A 26,362-nucleotide genomic window follows, 5' to 3' on the forward strand; every position below is an offset into this window, starting at 1 on the left:
GGGGGACCCATTTCCAGCCATATGGCCATTTTTGTGCCTGGCGCAGCGCCAAGTGGGAAAGGGTGGTTTTGAGGCTGAAGGCAGCAGGAAAGCCTGCAGCCCCCAGGTCTGTGGGGCTACGCAAGCGGTTCCCAAAGAGCTTTAGAACAAGGCATAGTTTTCCCAACTGCCTCTTTGGGCGTGGGACCCATTTCCAGCCGTATGGCCATTTTTGTGCCTGGCGCGGTGCCAAGTGGGAAAGGGTGGTTTCCAGTCTGAAGGCATCAGGAAAGCCTGCAGCCCCCAGGTCTGTGGGGCTACGCAAGCGGTTACCAAAGAGCTTCAGAACAAGGCATAGTTTTCCCTGCTGGCTCCTTTAGCGTGGTACCCATTTCCAGCCATATGGCCATTTTTGTGCCTGGCGCAGCGCCAAGTGGGAAAGGGTGGTGTCGAGGCTGGAGGCAGCAGGAAAGCCTGCAGCCGCCAAGTCTGTGGGGCTACGCAAGCGGTTCCCAAAGAGCTTTAGAAGAAGGCATAGTTTTCCCTGCTGGCTCTTTGGGCGGGGGACCCATCTCCAGCCATATGGGCATTTTTGTGCCTGGCGCGGCGCCAATTGGGAAAGGGTGGTTTTGAGGCTGAAGGCAGCAGGAAAGCCCGCAGCCCCCAGGTCTGTGGGGCTACGCAAGCGGTTCCCAAAGAGCTTTAGAACAAGGTAGAGTTTTCCGTGGTGGCTCTTTGGGCGTGGGACCCATCTCCAGCCATATGGCCATTTTTGTGCCTGGCGCGGCGCCAAGTGGGAAAGGGTGGTGTCGAGGCTGAAGGCAGCAGGAAAGCCTGCAGCCCCCAGGTCTGTGGGGCTACGCAAGCGGTTCCCAAAGAGCTTTAGAACAAGGCATAGTTTTCCCTGCTGGCTCTTTGGGCGTGGGACCCATCTCCAGCCATATGGCCATTTTTGTGCCTAGCGCGGCGCCAAGTGGGAAAGGGTGGTGTCGAGGCTGAAGGCAGCAGGAAAGCCTGCAGCCCCCAGGTCTGTGGGGCTACGCAAGCGGTTCCCAAAGAGCTTTAGAACAAGGCATAGTTTTCCCAACTGCCTCTTTGGGCGTGGGACCCATCTCCAGCCATATGGCCATTTTTGTGCCTGGCACGGCGCCAAGTGGGAAAGGGTGGTTTTGAGGCTGAAGGCAGCAGGAAAGCCTGCAGCCCCCAGGTCTGTGGGGCTACGCAAGAGGTTCCCAAAGAGCTTTAGAACAAGGCATAATTTTCCCTGCTGGCTCTTTGGGCGTTGGACCCATCTCCAGCCATATGGCCATTTTTGTGCCTGGCGCGGCGCCAAGTGGGGTAGGGTGGTTTTGAGGCTGAAGGCAGCAGGAAAGCCTGCAGCCCACCGGTCTGTGGGGCTACGCAAGCGGTTCCCAAAGAGCTTTAGAACAAGGCATAGTTTTCCGTGCTGGCTCTTTGGGCGTGGGACCCATTTCCAGCCATATGGCCATTTTTGTGCCTGGCGCAGCGCCAAGTGGGAAAGGGTGGTTTTGAGGCTGAAGGCAGCAGGAAAGCCTGCAGCCCCCAGGTCTGTGGGGCTACGCAAGCGGTTCCCAAAGAGCTTTAGAACAAGGCATATTTTTCCCAACTGCCTCTTTGGGCGTGGGACCCATTTCCAGCCGTATGGCCATTTTTGTGCCTGGCGTGGTGCCAAGTGGGAAAGGGTGGTGTCAAGGCAGAAGGCAGCAGGAAAGCCCGCAGCCCCCAGGTCTGTGGGGCTATGCAAGCGGTTCCCAAAGAGCTTTAGAACAAGGCATAGTTTTCCGTGCTGGCTCTTTGGGCGTGGGACCAGTCTCCAGACATATGGCCATTTTTGTGCCTGGCACGGCGCCAAGTGTGTAAGGGTGGTTTTGAGGCTGAAGGCAGCAGGAAAGCCTGCAGCCCCCAGGACTGTGGGGCTACGCTAGTGGTTCCCAAAGAGCTTTAGAACAAGGCATAATTTTCCCTGGTGGCTCCTTGGGCGTGGGACCCATCTCCAGCCATATGGCCATTTTTGTGCCTGGCGCGGCGCCAAGTGGGAAAGGGTGGTTTTGAGGCTGAAGGCAGCAGGAAAGCCTGCAGCCCCCAGGTCTGTGGGGCTACGCAAGCGGTTCCCAAAGAGCTTTAAACAAGGCATAGTTTACCCTGCTGGCTCCTTGGGCGGGGGACCCATCTCCAGCCATAGGGCCATTTTTGTGCCTGGCACGGCGCCAACTTGGAAAGGGTGGTTTTGAGGGTGAAGGCAGCAGGAAAGCCTGCAGCCCCCAGGTCTGTGGGGCTACGCAAGCGGTTCCCAAAGAGCTTTAGAACAAGGCATAGTTTTCCCTGCTGGCTCTTTGGCCGTGGGACCCATCTCCAGCCATATGGCCATTTTTGTGCCTAGCGCGGCGCCAAGTGGGAAAGGGTGGTGTCGAGGCTGAAGGCAGCAGGAAAGCCTGCAGCCCCCAGGTCTGTGGGGCTACGCAAGCGGTTCCCAAAGAGCTTTAGAACAAGGCATAGTTTTCCCTGCTGGCTCCTTGGGCGTGGGACCCATCTCCAGCCATATGGCCATTTTTGTGCCTGGCGCGGCGCCAAGTGGGAAAGGGTGGTTTTGAGGGTGAAGGCAGCAGGAAAGCCTGCAGCCCCCAGGTCTGTGGGGCTACGCAAGCGGTTCCCAAAGAGCTTTAGAACAAGGCATAGTTTTCCCTGCTGGCTCTTTGGGCGTGGGAGCCATTTCCAGCCGTATGGCCATTTTTGTGCCTGGCGCAGCGCCAAGTGGGAAAGGGTGGTTTTGAGGCTGAAGGCAGCAGGAAAGCCTGCAGCCCCCAGGTCTGTGGGGCTACGCAAGCGGTTCCCAAAGAGCTTTAGAACAAGGCATATTTTTCCCAACTGCCTCTTTGGGCGTGGGACCCATTTCCAGCCGTATGGCCATTTTTGTGCCTGGCGTGGTGCCAAGTGGGAAAGGGTGGTTTTGAGGCTGAAGGCAGCAGGAAAGCCTGCAGCCTGCAGGTGTGTGGGGCTACGCAAGCGGTTCCCAAAGAGCTTTAGAACAAGGCATAGTTTTCCCTGCTGGCTCTTTCGGCGGGGCACCCATCTCCAGCTATAGGGCCATTTTTGTGCCTGGCGCGGCCGCAAGTGGGAAAGGGTGGTTTTGAGGCTGAGGCAGCAGGAAAGCCTGCAGCCCCCAGGTCTGTGGGGCTACGCAAGCGGTTCCCAAAGAGCTTTAGAACAAGGCATAGTTTTCCCTGCTGGCTCTTTGGGCGGGACACCCATCTCCAGCTATAGGGCCATTTTTGTGCCTGGAGCGGCGCCAAGTGGGAAAGGGTGGTGTCAAGGCAGAAGGCAGCAGGTAAGCCTGCAGCCCCCAGGTCTGTGGGGCTACGCAAGCGGTTCCCAAAGAGCTTTAGAACAAGGCATAGTTTTCCCTGCTTGCTCTTTGGGTGGGAGACCTATCTCCAGCCATATGGCCATTTTTGTGCCTGGCGCGGCGCCAAGTGGGAAAGGGTGGTTTTGAGTCTGAAGGCAGCAGGAAAGCCCGCAGCCCCCAGGTCTGTGGGGCTACGCAAGCGGTTCCCAAAGAGCTTTAGAACAAGTCATAGTTTTCCGTGCTGGCTCTTTGGGCGTGGGACCAGTCTCCAGACATATGGCCATTTTTGTGCCTGGCACGGCGCCAAGTGGGTAAGGGTGGTTTTGAGGCTGAAGGCAGCAGGAAAGCCTGCAGCCCCCAGGACTGTGGGGCTACGCTAGTGGTTCCCAAAGAGCTTTAGAACAAGGCATAATTTTCCCTGCTGGCTCCTTGGGCGTGGGACCCATCTCCAGCCATATGGCCATTTTTGTGCCTGGCGCGGCGCCAAGTGGGAAAGGGTGGTTTTGAGGCTGAAGGCAGCAGGAAAGCCTGCAGCCCCCAGGTCTGTGGGGCTACGCAAGCGGTTCCCAAAGAGCTTTAAACAAGGCATAGTTTACCCTGCTGGCTCCTTGGGCGGGGGACCCATCTCCAGCCATAGGGCCATTTTTGTGCCTGGCACGGCGCCAACTTGGAAAGGGTGGTTTTGAGGGTGAAGGCAGCAGGAAAGCCTGCAGCCCCCAGGTCTGTGGGGCTACGCAAGCGGTTCCCAAAGAGCTTTAGAACAAGGCATAGTTTTCCCTGCTGGCTCTTTGGGCGTGGGACCCATCTCCAGCCATATGGCCATTTTTGTGCCTAGCGCGGCGCCAAGTGGGAAAGGGTGGTGTCGAGGCTGAAGGCAGCAGGAAAGCCTGCAGCCCCCAGGTCTGTGGGGCTACGCAAGCGGTTCCCAAAGAGCTTTAGAACAAGGCATAGTTTTCCCAACTGCCTCTTTGGGCGTGGGACCCATCTCCAGCCATATGGCCATTTTTGTGCCTGGCACGGCGCCAAGTGGGAAAGGGTGGTTTTGAGGCTGAAGGCAGCAGGAAAGCCTGCAGCCCCCAGGTCTGTGGGGCTACGCAAGAGGTTCCCAAAGAGCTTTAGAACAAGGCATAATTTTCCCTGCTGGCTCTTTGGGCGTGGGACCCATCTCCAGCCATATGGCCATTTTTGTGCCTGGCGCGGCGCCAAGTGGGGTAGGGTGGTTTTGAGGCTGAAGGCAGCAGGAAAGCCTGCAGCCCACCGGTCTGTGGGGCTACGCAAGCGGTTCCCAAAGAGCTTTAGAACAAGGCATAGTTTTCCCTGCTGGCTCTTTGGGCGTGGGACCCATTTCCAGCCATAGGGCCATTTTTGTGCCTGGCGCAGCGCCAAGTGGGAAAGGGTGGTTTTGAGGCTGAAGGCAGCAGGAAAGCCTGCAGCCCCCAGGTCTGTGGGGCTACGCAAGCGGTTCCCAAAGAGCTTTAGAACAAGGCATATTTTTCCCAACTGCCTCTTTGGGCGTGGGACCCATTTCCAGCCGTATGGCCATTTTTGTGCCTGGCGTGGTGCCAAGTGGGAAAGGGTGGTTTTGAGGCTGAAGGCAGCAGGAAAGCCTGCAGCCTGCAGGTGTGTGGGGCTACGCAAGCGGTTCCCAAAGAGCTTTAGAACAAGGCATAGTTTTCCCTGCTGGCTCTTTCGGCGGGGCACCCATCTCCAGCTATAGGGCCATTTTTGTGCCTGGCGCGGCCGCAAGTGGGAAAGGGTGGTTTTGAGGCTGAGGCAGCAGGAAAGCCTGCAGCCCCCAGGTGTGTGGGGCTACGCAAGCGGTTCCCAAAGAGCTTTAGAACAAGGCATAGTTTTCCCTGCTGGCTCTTTGGGCGGGACACCCATCTCCAGCTATAGGGCCATTTTTGTGCCTGGAGCGGCGCCAAGTGGGAAAGGGTGGTGTCAAGGCAGAAGGCAGCAGGTAAGCCTGCAGCCCCCAGGTCTGTGGGGCTACGCAAGCGGTTCCCAAAGAGCTTTAGAACAAGGCATAGTTTTCCCTGCTTGCTCTTTGGGTGGGAGACCTATCTCCAGCCATATGGCCATTTTTGTGCCTGGCGCGGCGCCAAGTGGGAAAGGGTGGTTTTGAGTCTGAAGGCAGCAGGAAAGCCCGCAGCCCCCAGGTCTGTGGGGCTACGCAAGCGGTTCCCAAAGAGCTTTAGAACAAGTCATAGTTTTCCCTGCTGGCTCTTTGGGCGTGGGACCAGTCTCCAGACATATGGCCATTTTTGTGCCTGGCACGGCGCCAAGTGGGTAAGGGTGGTTTTGAGGCTGAAGGCAGCAGGAAAGCCTGCAGCCCCCAGGACTGTGGGGCTACGCTAGTGGTTCCCAAAGAGCTTTACAACAAGGCATATCTTTCCCTGCAGGCTCCTTGGGCGTGGGACCCATCTCCAGCCATATGGCCATTTTTGTGCCTCGCGCAGCGCCAAGTGGGAAAGGGTGGTTTTGAGGCTGAAGGCAGCAGGAAAGCCTGCAGCCCCCAGGTCTGTGGGGCTACGCAAGCGGTTCCCAAAGAGCTTTAAACAAGGCATAGTTTACCCTGCTGGCTCCTTGGGCGGGGGACCCATCTCCAGCCATATGGCCATTTTTGTGCCTGGCGCGGCGCCAAGTGGGAAAGGGTGGTTTTGAGGCTGAAGGCAGCAGGAAAGCCTGCAGCCCCCAGGTCTGTGGGGCTACGCAAGCGGTTCCCAAACAGCTTTAGAACAAGGCATAGTTTTCCCTGCTGGCTCCTTGGGCGTGGGGACCATCTCCAGCCATATGGACATTTTTGTGCCTGGCGCGGCGCCAAGTGGGAAAGGGTGGTTTTGAGGCTGAAGGCAGCAGGAAAGCCCGCAGCCCCCAGGTCTGTGGGGCTACGCAAGCGGTTCCCAAAGAGCTTTAGAACAAGGCATAATTTTCCCTGCTGGCTCCTTGGTCATGGGACCCATCTCCAGCCATATGGCCATTTTGTTGCCTGGCGTGGCGCCAAGTGGGAAAGGGTGGTTTTGAGGCTGAAGGCAGCATGAAAGCCTGCAGCCCCCAGGTCTGTGGGGCTACGCAAGCGGTTCCCAAAGAGCTTTAGAACAAGGCATAGTTTTCCCTGCTGGCTCCTTGGGCGTGGGACCCATCTACAGCCGTATGGCCATTTTTGTGCCTGGCGCGGCGCCCAGTGGGAAAGGGTGGTGTCAAGGCAGAAGGCAGCAGGAAAGCCTGAAGCCCCCAGGTCTGTGGGGCTACGCAAGCGGTTCCCAAAGAGCTTTAGACCAAGGCATAATTTTCCCTGCTGGCTCCTTGGGCGTGGGACCCATCTCCAGACATATGGCCATTTTGTTGCCTGGCGTGGCGCAAAGTGGGAAAGGGTGGTTTTGAGGCTGAAGGCAGCAGGAAAGCCTGCAGCCCCCAGGTCTGTGGGGCTACGCAAGCGGTTCCCAAAGAGCTTTAGAACAAGGCATAGTTTTCCCTGCTGGCTCCTTGGGCGTGGGACCCATCTACAGCCGTATGGCCATTTTTGTGCCTGGCGCGGCGCCAAGTGGGAAAGGGTGGTTTTGAGGCTGAAGGCAGTAGGAAAGCCCGCAGCCCCGAGGTCTGTGGGGCTACGCAAGCGGTTCCCAAAGAGCTTTAGAACAAGGCATAATTTTCCCTGCTGGCTCTTTGGGCGTGGGACCCATCTCCAGACATATGGCCATTTTTGTGCCTGGCGCGGCGCCAAGTGGGGTAGGGTGGTTTTGAGGCTGAAGGCAGCAGGAAAGCCTGCAGCCCCCAGGTCTGTGGGGCTACGCAAGCGGTTCCCAAAGAGCTTTAGAACAAGGCATAATTTTCCCTGCTGGCTCTTTGGGCGTGGGTCCCATCTCCAGACATATGGCCATTTTTGTGCCTGGCGCAGCGCCAAGTGGGAAAGGGTGGTTTTGAGGCTGAAGGCAGCAGGAAAGCCTGCAGCCCCCAGGTCTGTGGGGCTACGCAAGCGGTTCCCAAAGAGCTTTAGAACAAGGCATAGTTTTCCCAACTGCCTCTTTGGGCGTGGGACCCATTTCCAGCCGTATGGCCATTTTTGTGCCTGGCTTGGTGCCAAGTGGGAAAGGGTGGTTTTGAGGGTGAATGCAGCAGGAAAGCCTGCAGCCCCCAGGTCTGTGGGGCTACGCAAGCGGTTCCCAAAGAGCTTTAGAACAAGGCATAGTTTTCCCTGCTGGCTCTTTGGGCGGGGCACCCATCTCCAGCTATAGGGCCATTTTTGTGCCTGGCGCGGCCGCAAGTGGGAAAGGGTGGTTTTGAGGCTGAAGGCAGCAGGAAAGCCTGCAGCCCCCAGGTCTGTGGGGCTACGCAAGCGGTTCCCAAAGAGCTTTAGAACAAGGCATAGTTTTCCCTGCTGGCTCTTTGGGCGGGGCACCCATCTCCAGCTATAGGGCCATTTTTGTGCCTGGAGCGGCGCCAAGTGGGAAAGGGTGGTGTCAAGGAAGAAGGCAGCAGGAAAGCCTGCAGCCCCCAGGTCTGTGGGGCTACGCAAGCGGTTCCCAAAGAGCTTTAGAACAAGACATAGTTTTCCTTGCAGGCTCCTTGGGCGTGGGACCCATCTCCAGCCATATGGCCATTTTTGTGCCTGGCGCGGCGCCAAGTGGGAAAGGGTGGTTTTGAGGCTGAAGGCAGCAGGAAAGCCTGCAGCCCCCAGGTCTGTGGGGCTACGCAAGCGGTTCCCAAAGAGCTTTAAACAAGGCATAGTTTTCCCTGCTGGCTCCTTGGGCGTGGGACCCATCTCCAGCCATATGGCCATTTTTGTGCCTGGCACGGCGCCAAGTGGGAAAGGGTGGTTTTGAGGCTGAAGGCAGCAGGAAAGCCTGCAGCCCGCAGGTCTGTGGGGCTACGCAAGCGGTTCCCAAAGAGCTTTAGAACAAGGCATAGTTTTCCCTGCTGGCTCTTTGGCCATGGGACCCCTGTCCAGCCGTATGGCCATTTTTGTGCCTGGCGCGTCGCCAACTTGGAAAGGGTGGTTTTGAGGCTGAAGGCAGCAGGAAAGCCTGCAGCCCCCAGGTCTGTGGGGCTACGCAAGCGGTTCCCAAAGAGCTTTAGAACAAGGCATAGTTTTCCCTGCTGGCTCCTTGGGCGTGGGACCCATCTCCAGCCATATGGCCATTTTTGTGCCTGGCGCGGCGCCAAGTGGGAAAGGCTGGTTTTGAGGCTGAAGGCAGCAGGAAAGCCCGCAGCCCCGAGGTCTGTGGGGCTACGCAAGCGGTTCCCAAAGAGCTTTAGAACAAGGCATAATTTTCCCTGCTGGCTCCTTGGGCGTGGGACCCATCTCCAGCCATATGGCCATTTTGTTGCCTGGCGTGGCGCAAAGTGCGAAAGGGTGGTGTCGAGGCTGAAGGCAGCAGGAAAGCCTGCAGCCCCCAGGTCTGTGGGGCTACGCAAGCGTTTCCCAAAGAGCTTTAGAACAAGGCATAGTTTTCCCTGCTGGCTCTTTGGGCGTGGGACCCATCTGCAGCCATAGGGCCATTTTTGTGCCTGGCGCAGCGCCAAGTGGGAAAGGGTGGTTTTGAGGCTGAAGGCAGCCGGAAAGCCCGCAGCCCCCAGGTCTGTGGGGCTACGCAACCGGTTCCCAAAGAGCTTTAGAACAAGGCATATTTTTCCCAACTGCCTCTTTGGGCGTGGGACCATTTCCAGCCGTATGGCCATTTTTGTGCCTGGCTTGGTGCCAAGTGGGAAAGGGTGGTTTTGAGGCTGAAGGCAGCCGGAAAGCCCGCAGCCCCCAGGTCTGTGGGGCTACAGAAGTGGTTCCCAAAGAGCTTTAGAGAAGAAGGCACAGTTTTCCTTGCTGGCTCCTTGGGCAGGGAACCCATCTCCAGCCATATGGCCCTTTTTGTGCCTGGCGCAGCGCCAAGTGGGAAAGGGTGGTTTTGAGGCTGAAGGCAGCAGGAAAGCCTGCAGCCCCCAGGTCTGTGGGGCTACGCAAGAGGTTCCCAAAGAGCTTTAGAACAAGGCATAGTTTTCCCTGCAGGCTCCTTGGGCGTGGGACCCATCTCCAGCCATATGGCCATTTTTGTGCCTGGCACGGCGCCAAGTGGGAAAGGGTGGTTTTGAGGCTGAAGGCAGCAGGAAAGCCTGCAGCACCCATTTCTGTCGTGCTACGCAAGCGGTTCCCAAAGAGCTTTAAACAAGGCATAGTTTACCCTGGTGGCTCCTTGGGCGTGGGACCCATCTCCAGCCATATGGCCATTTTTGTGCCTGGCACGGTGCCAAGTGGGAAAGGGTGGTTTTGAGGCTGAAGGCAGCAGGAAAGCCTGCAGCCCCCGGGTCTGTGGGGCTACGCAAGCGGTTCCCAAAGAGCTTTAGAACAAGGCATAGTTTTCCCTGCAGGCTCCTTGGGCGGGGGACCCATCTCCAGCCATATGGCCATTTTTGTGCCTGGCACGGCGCCAAGTGGGAAAGGGTGGTTTTGAGGCTGAAGGCAGCAGGAAAGCCTGCAGCACCCAGGTCTGTGGGGCTACGCAAGCGGTTCCCAAAGAGCTTTAAACAAGGCATAGTTTACCCTGCTGGCTCTTTGGGCGTGGGACCCATCTCCAGCCATATGGCCATTTTTGTGCCTGGCACGGCGCCAAGTGGGAAAGGGTGGTTTTGAGGCTGAAGGCAGCAGGAAAGCCTGCAGCCCCCAGGTCTGTGGGGCTACGCAAGAGGTTCCCAAAGAGCTTTAGAAGAAGGCATAGTTTTCCCTGCTGGCTCTTTGGCCATGGGACCCCTGTCCAGCCGTATGGCCATTTTTGTGCCTGGCGCGGCGCCAACTTGGAAAGGGTGGTTTTGAGGCTGAAGGCAGCAGGAAAGCCTGCAGCCCCCAGGTCTGTGGGGCTACGCAAGCGGTTCCCAAAGAGCTTTAAACAAGGCATAGTTTACCCTGGTGGCTCCTTGGGCGTGGGACCCATCTCCAGCCATATGGCCATTTTTGTGCCTGGCACGGCGCCAAGTGGGAAAGGGTGGTTTTGAGGCTGAAGGCAGCAGGAAAGCCTGCAGCCCCCAGGTCTGTGGGGCTACGCAAGCGGTTCCCAAAGAGCTTTAGAACAAGGCATATTTTTCCCAACTGCCTCTTTGGGCGTGGGAACCATCTCCAGCCATATGGCCATTTTTGTGCCTGGCGCGGCGCCAAGTGGGAAAGGGTGGTTTTGAGGCTGAAGGCAGCAGGAAAGCCTGCAGCCCCCAGGTCTGTGGGGTTACGCAAGAGGTTACCAAAGAGCTTTAGAACAAGGCATAATTTTCCCTGCTGGCTCTTTGGGCGTGGGACCCATTTCCAGCCGTATGGCCATTTTTGTGCCTGGCGCGGCGCCAAGTGGGGTAGGGTGGTTTTGAGGCTGAAGGCAGCAGGAAAGCCTGCAGCCCCCCGGTCTGTGTAGCTACGCAAGCGGTTCCCAAAGACCTTTAGAACAAGGCATAGTTTTCCCTGCTGGCTCTTTGGGCGTGGCACCCATCTCAGCCATATGGCCATTTTTGTGCCTGGCGCGGCCGCAAGTGGGAAAGGGTGGTTTTGAGGCTGAAGGCAGCAGGAAAGCCCGCAGCCCCCAGGTCTGTGGGGCTACACAAGTGGTTCCCAAAGAGCTTTAGAGAAGAAGGCACAGTTTTCCTTGCTGGCTCCTTGGGCAGGGAACCCATCTCCAGCCATATGGCCCTCTTTGTGCCTGGCGCAGCGCCAAGTGGGAAAGGGTGGTTTTGAGGCTGAAGGCAGCAGGAAAGCCTGCAGCCCCCAGGTCTGTGGGGCTACGCAAGCGGTTCCCAAAGAGCTTTAGAACAAGGCATAGTTTTCCCTGCAGGCTCCTTGGGCGTGGGACCCATCTCCAGCCATATGGCCATTTTTGTGCCTGGCACGGCGCCAAGTGGGAAAGGGTGGTTTTGAGGCTGAAGGCAGCAGGAAAGCCTGCAGCCCCCGGGTCTGTGGGGCTACGCAAGCGGTTCCCAAAGAGCTTTAGAACAAGGCATAGTTTTCCCTGCTGGCTCTTTGGCCATGGGACCCCTGTCCAGCCGTATGGCCATTTTTGTGCCTGGCGCGGCGCCAAGTGGGAAAGGGTGGTTTTGAGGCTGAAGGCAGCAGGAAAGCCTGCAGCCCCCAGGTCTGTGGGGCTACGCAAGCGGTTCCCAAAGAGCTTTAAACAAGGCATAGTTTACCCTGGTGGCTCCTTGGGCGGGGGACCCATCTCCAGCCATATGGCCATTTTTGTGCCTGGCACGGCGCCAAGTGGGAAAGGGTGGTTTTGAGGCTGAAGGCAGCAGGAAAGCCTGCAGCCCCCAGGTCTGTGGGGCTACGCAAGCGGTTCCCAAAGAGCTTTAGAACAAGGCATATTTTTCCCAACTGCCTCTTTGGGCGTGGGACCCATTTCCAGCCATATGGCCATTTTTGTGCCTGGCGCGGCGCCAAGTGGAAAGGGTGGTTTTGAGGCTGAAGGCAGCAGGAAAGCCTGCAGCCCCCGGGTCTGTGGGGCTACGCAAGAGGTTCCCAAAGAGCTTTAGAACAAGGCATAATTTTCCCTGCTGGCTCTTTGGGCGTGGGACCCATCTCCAGCCATATGGCCATTTTTGTGCCTGGCACGGCGCCAAGTGGGAAAGGGTGGTTTTGAGGCTGAAGGCAGCAGGAAAGCCTGCAGCCCCCCGGTCTGTGGGGCTACGCATGCGGTTCCCAAAGAGCTTTAAACAAGGCATAGTTTACCCTGGTGGCTCCTTGGGCGTGGGACCCATCTCCAGCCATATGGCCATTTTTGTGCCTGGCACGGCGCTAAGTGGGAAAGGGTGGTTTTGAGGCTGAAGGCAGCAGGAAAGCCTGCAGCCCCCAGGTCTGTGGGGCTACGCAAGCGGTTCCCAAAGAGCTTTAGAACAAGGCATATTTTTCCCAACTGCCTCTTTGGGCGTGGGAACCATCTCCAGCCATATGGCCATTTTTGTGCCTGGCGCGGCGCCAAGTGGGAAAGGGTGGTTTTGAGGCTGAAGGCAGCAGGAAAGCCTGCAGCCCCCAGGTCTGTGGGGTTACGCAAGAGGTTACCAAAGAGCTTTAGAACAAGGCATAATTTTCCCTGCTGGCTCTTTGGGCGTGGGACCCATTTCCAGCCGTATGGCCATTTTTGTGCCTGGCGCGGCGCCAAGTGGGGTACGGTGGTTTTGAGGCTGAAGGCAGCAGGAAAGCCTGCAGCCCCCCGGTCTGTGTAGCTACGCAAGCGGTTCCCAAAGACCTTTAGAACAAGGCATAGTTTTCCCTGCTGGCTCTTTGGGCGTGGCACCCATCTCAGCCATATGGCCATTTTTGTGCCTGGCGCGGCCGCAAGTGGGAAAGGGTGGTTTTGAGGCTGAAGGCAGCAGGAAAGCCCGCAGCCCCCAGGTCTGTGGGGCTACACAAGTGGTTCCCAAAGAGCTTTAGAGAAGAAGGCACAGTTTTCCTTGCTGGCTCCTTGGGCAGGGAACCCATCTCCAGCCATATGGCCCTCTTTGTGCCTGGCGCAGCGCCAAGTGGGAAAGGGTGGTTTTGAGGCTGAAGGCAGCAGGAAAGCCTGCAGCCCCCAGGTCTGTGGGGCTACGCAAGCGGTTCCCAAAGAGCTTTAGAACAAGGCATAGTTTTCCCTGCAGGCTCCTTGGGCGTGGGACCCATCTCCAGCCATATGGCCATTTTTGTGCCTGGCACGGCGCCAAGTGGGAAAGGGTGGTTTTGAGGCTGAAGGCAGCAGGAAAGCCTGCAGCCCCCGGGTCTGTGGGGCTACGCAAGCGGTTCCCAAAGAGCTTTAGAACAAGTCATAGTTTTCCCTGCTGGCTCTTTGGCCATGGGACCCCTGTCCAGCCGTATGGCCATTTTTGTGCCTGGCGCGGCGCCAACTTGGAAAGGGTGGTTTTGAGGCTGAAGGCAGCAGGAAAGCCTGCAGCCCCCAGGTCTGTGGGGCTACGCAAGCGGTTCCCAAAGAGCTTTAAACAAGGCATAGTTTACCCTGGTGGCTCCTTGGGCGGGGGACCCATCTCCAGCCATATGGCCATTTTTGTGCCTGGCACGGCGCCAAGTGGGAAAGGGTGGTTTTGAGGCTGAAGGCAGCAGGAAAGCCTGCAGCCCCCAGGTCTGTGGGGCTACGCAAGAGGTTCCCAAAGAGCTTTAGAACAAGGCATAGTTTTCCCTGCTGGCTCTTTGGGCGTGGGACCCATCTCCAGCCATATGGCCATTTTTGTGCCTGGCACGGCGCCAAGTGGGAAAGGGTGGTTTTGAGGCTGAAGGCAGCAGGAAAGCCTGCAGCCCCCAGGTCTGTGGGGCTACGCATGCGGTTCCCAAAGAGCTTTAAACAAGGCATAGTTTACCCTGGTGGCTCCTTGGGCGTGGGACCCATCTCCAGCCATATGGCCATTTTTGTGCCTGGCGCGGCGCCAAGTGGGAAAGGGTGGTTTTGAGGCTGAAGGCAGCAGGAAAGCCTCCAGCCCCCAGGTGTGTCTGGCTACACAAGAGGTTCCCAAAGAGCTTTAGAACAAGGCCTAGTTTTCCCTGCTGGCTCTTTGGCCGTGGGACCCCTGTCCAGCCGTATGGCCATTTTGGTGCCTGGCGCGGCGCCAAGTGGGAAAGGGTGGTTTTGAGGCTGAAGGCAGCAGGAAAGCCTGCAGCCCCCAGGTCTGTGGGGCTACGCAAGCGGTTCCCAAAGAGCTTTAGAACAAGGAACAAGGCATCATTTTCCCTGCTGGCTCCTTGGGCGTGGGACCCATTTCCAGCCATATGGCCATTTTTGTGCCTGGCGCGGCTCCAAGTGGGAAAGGGTGGTTTTGAGGCTGAAGGCGGCAGGAAAGCCTGCAGACCCCGGGTCTTTGGGGTTATGCAAGTAGTTCCCAAAGAGCTTTAGAACAAGGCATAATTTTCCCTGCAGGCTCCTTGGGCGTGGGACCCATCTCCAGCCATATGGCCATTTTTGTGCCTGGCGCGGCGCCAAGTGGGAAAGGGTGGTGTCGATGCTGGAGGCAGCAGGAAAGCCTGCAGCCCCCAGGTCTGTGGGGCTATGCAAGCGGTTCCCAAAGAGCTTTAGAACAAGGAACAAGGCATCATTTTCCCTGCTGGCTCCTTGGGCGGGGGACCCATCTCCAGCCATATGGCCATTTTTGTGCCTGGCGCGGCACCAAGTGGGAAAGGGTGGTTTTGAGGCTGAAGGCAGCAGGAAAGCCTGCAGCCCCCAGGTCTGTGGGGCTACGCAAGAGGTTCCCAAAGAGCTTTAGAACACGGCATAATTTTCCCTGAAGGCTCTTTGGGCGTGGGACCCATCTCCAGCCACAGGGTATATTTGTGCCTGGCGCGGCGCCAAGTGGGAAAGGGTGGTTTTGAGGCTGAAGGCAGCGGGAAAGCCTGCAGCCCCCAGCTGTTTGGGGCTACACAAGCGGTTCCCAAAGAGCTTTAGATCAAGGCCTAGTTTTCCCTGCTGGCTCTTTGGGCGTGGGACCCATTTCCAGACGTATGGCCATTATTGTGCGTGGCACGGCGCCAAGTGGGAAAGGGTATTTTTGAGGCTGAAGGCAGCAGGAAAGCCTGCAGCCCCCAGGTCTGTGGGGCTACGCAAGCGGTTCCCAAAGAGCTTTAGAACAAGGCATAATTTTCCCTGCTGGCTCTTTGGGCGTGGGACCCATTTCCAGCCGTATGGCCATTTTTGTGCCTGGCGCGGCGCCTACTGGGAAAGTGTGGTGTCGAGGCTGAAGGCAGCAGGAAAGCCTGCAGCCCCCAGGTCTGTGGGGCTACGCAAGCGGTTCCCAAAGAGCTTTAGAACAAGGCATATTTTTCCCAACTGCCTCTTTGGGCGTGGGACCCATCTCCAGCCATATGGCCATTTTTGTGCCTGGCGCGGCGCCAAGTGGGAAAGGGTGGTTTTGAGGCTGAAGGCAGCAGGAAAGCCTGCAGCCCCCAGGTCTGTGGGGCTACGCAAGCGGTTCCCAAAGAGCTTTAGAACAAGGTATAGTTTTCCCTGCAGGCTCCTTGGGCGGGGGACCCATCTCCAGCCATATGGCCATTTTTGTGCCTGGCGAGTTACCAAGTGGGAAAGGGTGGTTTTGAGGCTGAAGGCAGCATGAAAGCCTGCAGCCCCCACGTCTGTGGGGCTACGCAAGCGGTTCCCAAAGAGCTTTAGAACAAGGCATAATTTTCCCTGCTGGCTCCTTGGGCGGGGGACCGATCTCCAGCCGTATGGCCATTTTTGTGCCTGGCGCGGCGCCAAGTGGAAAAGGGTGGTTTTCAGGCTGAAGGCAGCAGGAAAGCCTGCAGCCCCCAGGTGTGTGGGGCTACGCAAGCGGTTCCCAAAGAGCTTTAGAACAAGGCATAGTTTTCCCTGAAGGCTCTTTGGGCGTGGGACCCATCTCCAGCCATAGGGTATATTTGTGCCTGGCGCGGCGCCAAGCGGGAAAGGGTGGTTTTGAGTTTGAAGGCAGCAGGAAAGCCTGCAGCCCCCAGGTCTGTGGGGCTATGCAAGCACTTCCCAAAGAGCTTTAGAACAAGGCATAGTTTTCCCTGCTGGCTCCTTGGGCGTGGGACCCATCTCCAGCCATATGGCCATTTTTGTGCCTGGCAAGGTGCCAAGTGGGAAAGGGTGGTTTTGAGGCTGAAGGCAGCATGAAAGCCTGCAGCCCCCAGGTCTGTGGGGCTACGCAAGCGGTTCCCAAAGAGCTTTAGAACAAGGCATAGTTTTCCGTGCTGGGTCTTTGGGCGTGGGACCCATCTCCAGCCATATGGCCATTTTTGTGCCTGGCGCGGCGCCAAGTGGGAACGGGTGGTTTTGAGGCTGAAGGCAGCAGGAAAGCCTGCAGCCCCCAGGTCTGTGGGGCTACGCAAGCAGTTCCCAAAGAGCTTTAGAACAAGGCATAGTTTTCCCTGGTGGCTCTTTGGGCGTGGGACCCATCTCCAGCCATATGGCCATTTTTGTGCCTGGCGCGGCGCCAAGTGGGAAAGGGTTGTTTTGAGGCTGAAGGCAGCAGGAAAGCCTGCAGCCCCCAGGTCTGTGGGGCTACGCAAGCACTTCCCAAAGAGCTTTAGAACAAGGCATAGTTTTCCCTGCTGGCTCTTTGGGTGTGGGACCCATCTCCAGCCATATGGCCATTTTTGTGCCTGGCGAGGTGCCAAGTGGGAAAGGGTGGTTTTGAGGCTGAAGGCAGCAGGAAAGCCTGCAGCCCCCAGGTCTGTGGGGCTACGCAAGAGGTTCCCAAAGAGCTTTAGAACAAGGCATAATTTTCCCTGCTGGCTCTTTGGGCGTGGGACCCATTTCCAGCCATATGGCCATTTTTGTGCCTGGCGCGGCGCCAATTGGGAAAGGGTGGTTTTGAGGGTGAAGGCAGCATGAAAGCCTGCAGCCCCCAGGTCTGTGGGGCTACGCAAGCGGTTCCCAAAGAGCTTTAGAACAAGGCATAGTTTTCCCTGAAGGCTCTTTGGGCGTGGGACCCATCTCCAGCCATAGGGTATATTTGTGCCTGGCGCGGCGCCAAGTGGGCAAGGGTGGTTTTGAGTGTGAAGGCAGCAGGAAAGCCTGCAGCCCCCGGGTCTGTGGGGCTATGCAAGCACTTCCCAAAGAGCTTTAGAACAAGGCATAGTTTTCCCTGCTGGCTCCTTGGGCGTGGGACCCATCTCCCGCCATATGGCCATTTTTGTGCCTGGCAAGGTGCCAAGTGGGAAAGGGTGGTTTTGAGGCTGAAGGCAGCATGAAAGCCTGCAGCCCCCAGGTCTGTGGGGCTACGCAAGCGGTTCCCAAAGAGCTTTAGAACAAGGCATAGTTTTCCGTGCTGGCTCTTTGGGCGTGGGACCCATCTCCAGCCATATGGCCATTTTTGTGCCTGGCACGGCGCCAAGTGGGAAAGGGTGGTGTCGAGGCTGAAGGCAGCAGGAAAGCCTGCAGCCCCCAGGTCTGTGGGGCTACGCAAGCAGTTCCCAAAGAGCTTTAGAACAAGGCATAGTTTTCCCTGCTGGCTCTTTGGGCGTGGGACCCATCTCCAGCCATATGGCCATTTTTGTGCCTGGCGCGGCGCCAAGTGGGAAAGGGTGGTTTTGAGGCTGAAGGCAGAAGGGAAGCCTGCAGCCCCCAGGTCTCTGGGGCTACGCAAGCGGTTCCCAAAGAGCTTTAGAACAAGGCATAATTTTCCCTGCTGGCTCTTTGGGCGTGGGACCCATTTCCAGCCATATGGCCATTTTTGTGCCTGGCGAGGTGCCAATTGGGAAAGGGTGGTTTTGAGGGTGAAGGCAGCATGAAAGCCTGCAGCCCCCAGGTCTGTGGGGCTACGCAAGCGGTTCCCAAAGAGCTTTAGAACAAGGCATAGTTTTCCCTGCTGGCTCCTTGGGCGTGGGACCCATCTCCAGCCATATGGCCATTTTTGTGCCTTTCGCGGCGCCAAGTGGGAATGGGTGGTGTCGAGGCTGAAGGCAGCAGGAAAGCCTGCAGCCCCCAGGTCTGTGGGGCTACGCAAGCGGTTCCCAAAGAGCTTTAGAACAAGGCATATTTTTCCCTGCTGGCTCTTTGGGCGTGGGACCCCTCTCCAGCCATATGGCCATTTTTGTGCCTGGCGCGGCGCCAAGTGGGAAAGGGTGGTTTTGAGGCTGAAGGCAGCAGGAAAGCCTGCAGCCCCCAGGTGTGTGGGGCTACGCAAGCGGTTCCCAAAGAGCTTTAGAACAAGGCATAATTTTCCCTGAAGGCTCTTTGGGCGTGGGACCCATCTCCAGCCATACGGTATATTTGTGCCTGGCGCGGCGCCAAGTGGGAAAGGGTGGTTTTGAGGCTGAAGGCAGCAGGAAAGCCTGCAGCCCCCAGGTGTTTGGGGCTACACAAGCGGTTCCCAAAGAGCTTTAGAACAAGGCCTAGTTTTCCCTGCTGGCTCTTTGGGCGTGGGACCCATTTCCAGACGTATGACCATTTTTGTGCGTGGCGCGGCGCCAAGTGGGAAAGGGTAGTTTTGAGGCTGAAAGCAGTAGGAAAGCCTGCAGCCCCCAGGTCTGTGGGGCTACGCAAGAGGTTCCCAAAGAGCTTTAGAACAAGGCATAGTTTTCCCTGCTGGCTCTTTGGGCGTGGGACCCATCTCCAGCCATATGGCCATTTTTGTGCCTGGCGCGGCGCCAAGTGGGAAAGGGTGGTGTCGAGGCTGAAGGCAGCAGGAAAGCCTGCAGCCCCCAGGTCTGTGGGGCTATGCAAGCGGTTCCCAAAGAGATTTAGAACAAGGCATAGTTTTCCCTGCTGGCTCCTTGGCCGTGGGACCCATCTCCAGCCATATGGGCATTTTTGTGCCTGGCGCAGCGCCAAGTGGGAAAGGGTGGTTTTGAGGCTGAAGGCAGCAGGAAAGCCTGCAGCCCCCAGGTCTGTGGGGCTACGCAAGCGGTTCCCAAAGAGCTTTAGAACAAGGCCTAGTTTTCCCTGCTGTCTCTTTGGGTGGGGGACTCATCTCCAGCCATATGGGCATTTTTGTGCCTGGCGCGGCGCCAAGTGGGAAAGGGTGGTTTTGAGGCTGAAGGCAGCAGGAAAGCCTGCAGCCCCCAGGTCTGTGGGGCTATGCAAGCACTTCCCAAAGAGCTTTAGAACAAGGCATAGTTTTCCCTGCAGGCTCCTTGGGCGTGGGACCCATCTCCAGCCATATGGCCATTTTTGTGCCTTGCGCGGCGCCAAGTGGGAAAGGGTGGTTTTGAGGCTGAAGGCAGCGGGAAAGCCTGCAGCCCCCAGGTGTTTGGGGCTACACAAGCGGTTCTCAAAGAGCTTTAGAACAAGGCATAGTTTCCCCTGCTGACTCTTTGGGCGTGGGACCCATTTCCAGACGTATGGCCATTATTGTGCGTGGCGCGGGGCCAAGTGGGAAAGGGTGGTTTTGAGGCTGAAAGCAGTAGGAAAGCCTGCAGCCCCCAGGTCTGTGGGGCTACGCAAGAGGTTCCCAAAGAGCTTTAGAACAAGGCATAGTTTTCCCTGCTGGCTCCTTGGGCGTGGGACCCATCTCCAGCCATATGGCCATTTTTGTGCCTTTCGCGGCGCCAAGTGGGAATGGGTGGTGTCGAGGCTGAAGGCAGCAGGAAAGCCTGCAGCCCCCGGGTCTGTGGGGCTACGCAAGCGGTTCCCAAAGAGCTTTAGAACAAGGCATATTTTTCCCTGCTGGCTCTTTGGGCGTGGGACCCATCTCCAGCCATATGGCCATTTTTGTGCCTGGCGCGGCGCCAAGTGGGAAAGGGTGGTTTTGAGGCTGAAGGCAGCAGGAAAGCCTGCAGCCTCCAGGTGTGTGGGGCTACGCAAGCGGTTCCCAAAGAGCTTTAGAACAAGGCATAATTTTCCCTGAAGGCTCTTTGGGCGTGGCACCCATCTCCAGCCATACGGTATATTTGTGCCTGGCGCGGCGCCAAGTGGGAAAGGGTGGTTTTGAGGCTGAAGGCAGCAGGAAAGCCTGCAGCCCCCAGGTGTTTGGGGCTACACAAGCGGTTCCCAAAGAGCTTTAGAACAAGGCCTAGTTTTCCCTGCTGGCTCTTTGGGCGTGGGACCCATTTCCAGACGTATGGCCATTTTTGTGCGTGGCGCGGCGCCAAGTGGGAAAGGGTAGTTTTGAGGCTGAAAGCAGTAGGAAAGCCTGCAGCCCCCAGGTCTGTGGGGCTACGCAAGAGGTTCCCAAAGAGCTTTAGAACAAGGCATAGTTTTCCCTGCTGGCTCTTTGGGCGTGGGACCCATCTCCAGCCATATGGCCATTTTTGTGCCTGGTGCGGCGCCAAGTGGGAAAGGGTGGTGTCGAGGCTGAAGGCAGCAGGAAAGCCTGCAGCCCCCAGGTCTGTGGGGCTATGCAAGCGGTTCTCAAAGAGCTTTAGAACAAGGCATAGTTTTCCCTGCTGGCTCCTTGGCCGTGGGACCCATCTCCAGCCATATGGGCATTTTTGTGCCTGGCGCAGCGCCAAGTGGGAAAGGGTGGTTTTGAGGCTGAAGGCAGCAGGAAAGCCTGCAGCCCCCAGGTCTGTGGGGCTACGCAAGCGGTTCCCAAAGAGCTTTAGAACAAGGCCTAGTTTTCCCTGCTGGCTCTTTGGGTGGGGGACCCATCTCCAGCCATATGGCCATTTTTGTGCCTGGCGCGGCGCCAAGTGGGAAAGGGTGGTTTTGAGGCTGAAGGCAGCAGGAAAGCCTGCAGCCCCCAGGTCTGTGGGGCTATGCAAGCACTTCCCAAAGAGCTTTAGAACAAGGCATAATTTTCCCTGAAGGCTCTTTGGGCGTGGCACCCATCTCCAGCCATACGGTATATTTGTGCCTGGCGCGGCGCCAAGTGGGAAAGGGTGGTTTTGAGGCTGAAGGCAGCAGGAAAGCCTGCAGCCCCCAGGTGTGTAGGGCTACGCAAGCGGTTCCCAAAGAGCTTTAGAACAAGGCATAGTTTTCCCTGCTTGCTCTTTGCGTGGGGGACCGATCTCCAGCCATATGGCCATTTTTGTGCCTGGAGCGGCACCAAGTGGGAAAGGGTGGTTTGAGTCTGAAGGCAGCAGGAAAGCCCGCAGCCCCCAGGTCTGTGGGGCTACACAAGTGGTTCCCAAAGAGCTTTAGAGAAGAAGGCATAGTTTTCCCTGCTGGCTCCTTGGGCGGGGAACCCATTTCCAGCCATATGGCCCTTTTTGTGCCTGGCGCAGCGCGAAGTGGGAAAGGGTGGTTTTGAGGCTGAAGGCAGCAGGAAAGCCTGCAGCCCCCAGGTCTGTGGGTCTATGCAAGCAGTTCCCAAAGAGCTTTAGAAGAAGGCATAGTTTTCCCTACTGGCTCTTTGGGCGGGGGACCCATTTCCAACCGTATGGCCATTTTTGTGCCTGGCGTGTCGCCAACTTGGAAAGGGTGGTTTTGAGGCTGGAGGCAGCAGGAAAGCCTGCAGCCCCCAGGTGTGTGGGGCTACACAAGTGGTTCCCGAAGAGCTTTAGAACAAGGCATAGTTTTCCCTGCTGGCTCTTTGGGCGTGGGACCCACCTCCAGCCATATGGCCATTTTTGTGCCTGGCGCGGCGCCAAGTGGGAAAGGGTGGTTTTGAGGCTGAAGGCAGCAGGAAAGCCTGCAGCCCCCAGGTCTGTGGGGCTACGCAAGCGGTTCCCAAAGAGCTTTAGAACAAGGCATAGTTTTCCCTGCAGGCTCCTTGGGCGTGGGACCCATCTCCAGCCATATGGCCATTTTGTTGCCTGGCGCGGCGCCAAGTGGGAAAGGGTGGTGTCAAGGCAGAAGGCAGCAGGAAAGCCCGCAGCCCCCAGGTCTGTGGGGCTACACAAGTGGTTCCCAAAGAGCTTTAGAGAAGAAGGCATAGTTTTCCCTGCTGGCTCCTTGGGCGGGGAACCCATTTCCAGCCATATGGCCCTTTTTGTGCCTGGCGCAGCGCCAAGTGGGAAAGGGTGGTGTCGAGGCTGAAGGCAGCAGGAAAGCCTGCAGCCCCCAGGTCTGTGGGTCTATGCAAGCAGTTCCCAAAGAGCTTTAGAAGAAGGCATAGTTTTCCCTGGTGGCTCTTTGGGCGGGGGACCCATTTCCAGCCGTATGGCCATTTTTGTGCCTGGCGCGGCGCCAAGTGGGAAAGGGTGGTTTTGAGGCTGAAGGCAGCAGGAAAGCCCGCAGCCCCCAGGTCTGTGGGGCTACGCAAGCGGTTCCCAAAGAGCTTTAGAACAAGGCATAGTTTTCCCTGCTGGCTCTTTGGGCGTGGGACCAATCTCCAGCCATATGGCCATTTTTGTGCCTGGCACGGCGCCAAGTGGGAAAGGGTGGTTTTGAGGCTGAAGGCAGCAGGAAAGCCTGCAGCCCCCAGGTCTGTGGGGCTACGCAAGCGGTTCCCAAAGAGCTTTAGAACAAGGCATAGTTTTCCCTGGTGGCTCCTTGGGCGTGGGACCCATCTCCAGCCATATGGCCATTTTTGTGCCTGGCGTGGCGCCATGTGGGAAAGGGTGGTTTTGAGGCTGAAGGCAGCAGGAAAGCCTGCAGCCGCCAAGTCTGTGGGGCTATGCAAGCGGTTCCCAAAGAGCTTTAGAACAAGGCATAGTTTTCCCTGCTGGCTCTTTGGGCGTGGGACCCATTTCCAGCCGTATGGCCATTTTTGTGCCTGGCGCGGCCGCAAGTGGGAAAGGGTGGTTTTGAGGCTGAAGGCAGCAGGAAAGCCTGCAGTCCCCAGGTGTGTGGGGCTACGCAATCGGTTCCCAAAGAGCTTTAGAACAAGGCATAGTTTTCCCTGGTGGCTCTTTGGGCGTGGGACCCACCTCCAGCCATATGGCCATTTTTGTGCCTGGCGCGGCGCCAAGTGGGAAAGGGTGGTTTTGAGGCTGAAGGCAGCAGGAAAGCCCGCAGCCCCCAGGTCTGTGGGGCTACGCAAGCGGTTCCCAAAGAGCTTTAGAACAAGGCATAGTTTTCCCTGCTGGCTCTTTGGGCGGGGGACCCATCTCCAGCCATATGGCCATTTTTGTGCCTGGCACGGCGCCAATTGGGAAAGGGTGGTTTTGAGGCTGAAGGCAGCAGGAAAGCCTGCAGCCCCCAGGTCTGTGGGGCTACGCAAGCGGTTCCCAAAGAGCTTTAGAACAAGGCATAGTTTTCCCTGCTGACTCTTTGGGCGTGGGACCCAACTCCAGCCATATGGCCATTTTTGTGCCTGGCGCGGCGCCAAGTGGGAAAGGGTGGTTTTGAGGCTGAAGGCAGCAGGAAAGCCTGCAGCCGCCAAGTCTGTGGGGCTATGCAAGCGGTTCCCAAAGAGCTTTAGAACAAGGCATAGTTTTCCCTGCTGGCTCTTTGGGCGTGGAACCCATTTCCAGACATATGGCCATTTTTGTGCCTTGCGCGGCGCCAAGTGGGAAAGGGTGGTGTCAAGGCAGAAGGCAGCAGGAAAGCCCGCAGCCCCCATGTCTGTGGGGATATTCAAGCGGTTCCCAAAGAGCTTTAGAACAAGGCATAGTTTTCCCTGCAGGCTCCTTGGGCGTGAAAGCCCTCTCCAGCCATATGGCCATTTTTTTGCCTGGCGCGGCGCCAAGTGGGAAAGGGTGGTTTTGAGGCTGAAGGCAGCAGGAAAGCCTGCAGCCCCCAGGTCTGTGGGGCTACGCAAGCGGTTCCCAAAGAGCTTTAGAACAAGGCATATTTTTCCCTGCTAGCTCCTTGGGCGTGGGACCCATTTCCAGCCGTATGGCCATTTTTGTGCCTGGCGCGGCCGCAAGTGGGAAAGGGTGGTTTTGAGGCTGAAGGCAGCAGGAAAGCCTGCAGCCCCCAGGTCTGTGGGGCTACGCAAGCGGTTCCCAAAGAGCTTTAGAACAAGGCATAGTTTTCCCTGCTGGCTCTTTGGGCGTGGGACCCATCTCCAGCCATATGGCCATTTTTGTGCCTGGCGCGGCGCCAAGTGGGAAAGGGTGGTTTTGAGGCTGAAGGCAGCAGGAAAGCCTGCAGCCCCCAGGTGTGTAGGGCTACGCAAGCGGTTCCCAAAGAGCTTTAGAACAAGGCATAGTTTTCCCTGCTTGCTCTTTGCGTGGGGGACCGATCTCCAGCCATATGGCCATTTTTGTGCCTGGAGCGGCACCACGTGGGAAAGGGTGGTTTGAGTCTGAAGGCAGCAGGAAAGCCCGCAGCCCCCAGGTCTGTGGGGCTACACAAGTGGTTCCCAAAGAGCTTTAGAGAAGAAGGCATAGTTTTCCCTGCTGGCTCCTTGGGCGGGGAACCCATTTCCAGCCATATGGCCCTTTTTGTGCCTGGCGCAGCGCCAAGTGGGAAAGGGTGGTTTTGAGGCTGAAGGCAGCAGGAAAGCCTGCAGCCCCCAGGTCTGTGGGTCTATGCAAGCAGTTCCCAAAGAGCTTTAGAAGAAGGCATAGTTTTCCCTACTGGCTCTTTGGGCGGGGGACCCATTTCCAGCCGTATGGCCATTTTTGTGCCTGGCGTGTCGCCAACTTGGAAAGGGTGGTTTTGAGGCTGGAGGCAGCAGGAAAGCCTGCAGCCCCCAGGTGTGTGGGGCTACACAAGTGGTTCCCGAAGAGCTTTAGAACAAGGCATAGTTTTCCCTGCTGGCTCTTTGGGCGTGGGACCCACCTCCAGCCATATGGCCATTTTTGTGCCTGGCGCGGCCGCAAGTGGGAAAGGGTGGTTTTGAGGCTGAAGGCAGCAGGAAAGCCTGCAGCCCCCAGGTCTGTGGGGCTACGCAAGCGGTTCCCAAAGAGCTTTAGAACAAGGCATAGTTTTCCCTGCAGGCTCCTTGGGCGTGGGACCCATCTCCAGCCATATGGCCATTTTGTTGCCTGGCGCGGCGCCAAGTGGGAAAGGGTGGTGTCAAGGCAGAAGGCAGCAGGAAAGCCCGCAGCCCCCAGGTTTGTGGGGCTACACAAGTGGTTCCCAAAGAGCTTTAGAGAAGAAGGCATAGTTTTCCCTGCTGGCTCCTTGGGCGGGGAACCCATTTCCAGCCATATGGCCCTTTTTGTGCCTGGCGCAGCGCCAAGTGGGAAAGGGTGGTGTCGAGGCTGAAGGCAGCAGGAAAGCCTGCAGCCCCCAGGTCTGTGGGTCTATGCAAGCAGTTCCCAAAGAGCTTTAGAAGAAGGCATAGTTTTCCCTGGTGGCTCTTTGGGCGGGGGACCCATTTCCAGCCGTATGGCCATTTTTGTGCCTGGCGCGGCGCCAAGTGGGAAAGGGTGGTTTTGAGGCTGAAGGCAGCAGGAAAGCCCGCAGCCCCCAGGTCTGTGGGGCTACGCAAGCGGTTCCCAAAGAGCTTTAGAACAAGGCATAGTTTTCCCTGCTGGCTCTTTGGGCGTGGGACCAATCTCCAGCCATATGGCCATTTTTGTGCCTGGCACGGCGCCAAGTGGGAAAGGGTGGTTTTGAGGCTGAAGGCAGCAGGAAAGCCTGCAGCCCCCAGGTCTGTGGGGCTACGCAAGCGGTTCCCAAAGAGCTTTAGAACAAGGCATAGTTTTCCCTGGTGGCTCCTTGGGCGTGGGACCCATCTCCAGCCATATGGCCATTTTTGTGCCTGGCGTGGCGCCATGTGGGAAAGGGTGGTTTTGAGGCTGAAGGCAGCAGGAAAGCCTGCAGCCGCCAAGTCTGTGGGGCTATGCAAGCGGTTCCCAAAGAGCTTTAGAACAAGGCATAGTTTTCCCTGCTGGCTCTTTGGGCGTGGGACCCATTTCCAGCCGTATGGCCATTTTTGTGCCTGGCGCGGCCGCAAGTGGGAAAGGGTGGTTTTGAGGCTGAAGGCAGCAGGAAAGCCTGCAGTCCCCAGGTGTGTGGGGCTACGCAATCGGTTCCCAAAGAGCTTTAGAACAAGGCATAGTTTTCCCTGGTGGCTCTTTGGGCGTGGGACCCACCTCCAGCCATATGGCCATTTTTGTGCCTGGCGCGGCGCCAAGTGGGAAAGGGTGGTTTTGAGGCTGAAGGCAGCAGGAAAGCCCGCAGCCCCCAGGTCTGTGGGGCTACGCAAGCGGTTCCCAAAGAGCTTTAGAACAAGGCATAGTTTTCCCTGCTGGCTCCTTGGGCGTGGGACCCATCTCCAGCCATATGGCCATTTTTGTGCCTGGCGTGGCGCCAAGTGGGAAAGGGTGGTTTTGAGGCTGAAGGCAGCAGGAAAGCCTGCAGCCGCCAAGTCTGTGGGGCTACGCAAGCGGTTCCCAAAGAGCTTTAGAACAAGGCATAGTTTTCCCTGCTGGCTCTTTGGGCGTGGAACCCATTTCCAGCCATATGGCCATTTTTGTGCCTGGCGTGGCGCCAAGTGGGAAAGGGTGGTTTTGAGGATGGAGGCAGCAGGAAAGCCCGCAGCCCCCAGGTCTGTGGGGCTACGCAAGCGGTTCCCAAAGAGCTTTAGAACAAGGCATAGTTTTCCCTGCTGGCTCCTTGGGCGTGGGACCCATTTCCAGACATATGGCCATTTTTGTGCCTTGCGCGGCGCCAATTGGGAAAGGGTGGTTTTGAGGCTGAAGGCAGCAGGAAAGCCTGCAGCCCCCAGGTGTGTGGGGCTACGCAAGCGGTTCCCAAAGAGCTTTAGAACAAGGCATAGTTTTCCCTGCTGGCTCCTTGGGCGTGGGACCCATTTCCAGACATATGGCCATTTTTGTGCCTTGCGCGGCGCCAAGTGGGAAAGGGTGGTGTCAAGGCAGAA

This window comes from Larus michahellis, unplaced genomic scaffold (assembly GCF_964199755.1).
Source record: "Larus michahellis unplaced genomic scaffold, bLarMic1.1 SCAFFOLD_52, whole genome shotgun sequence".
NCBI classification, from domain to species: domain Eukaryota; kingdom Metazoa; phylum Chordata; class Aves; order Charadriiformes; family Laridae; genus Larus; species Larus michahellis.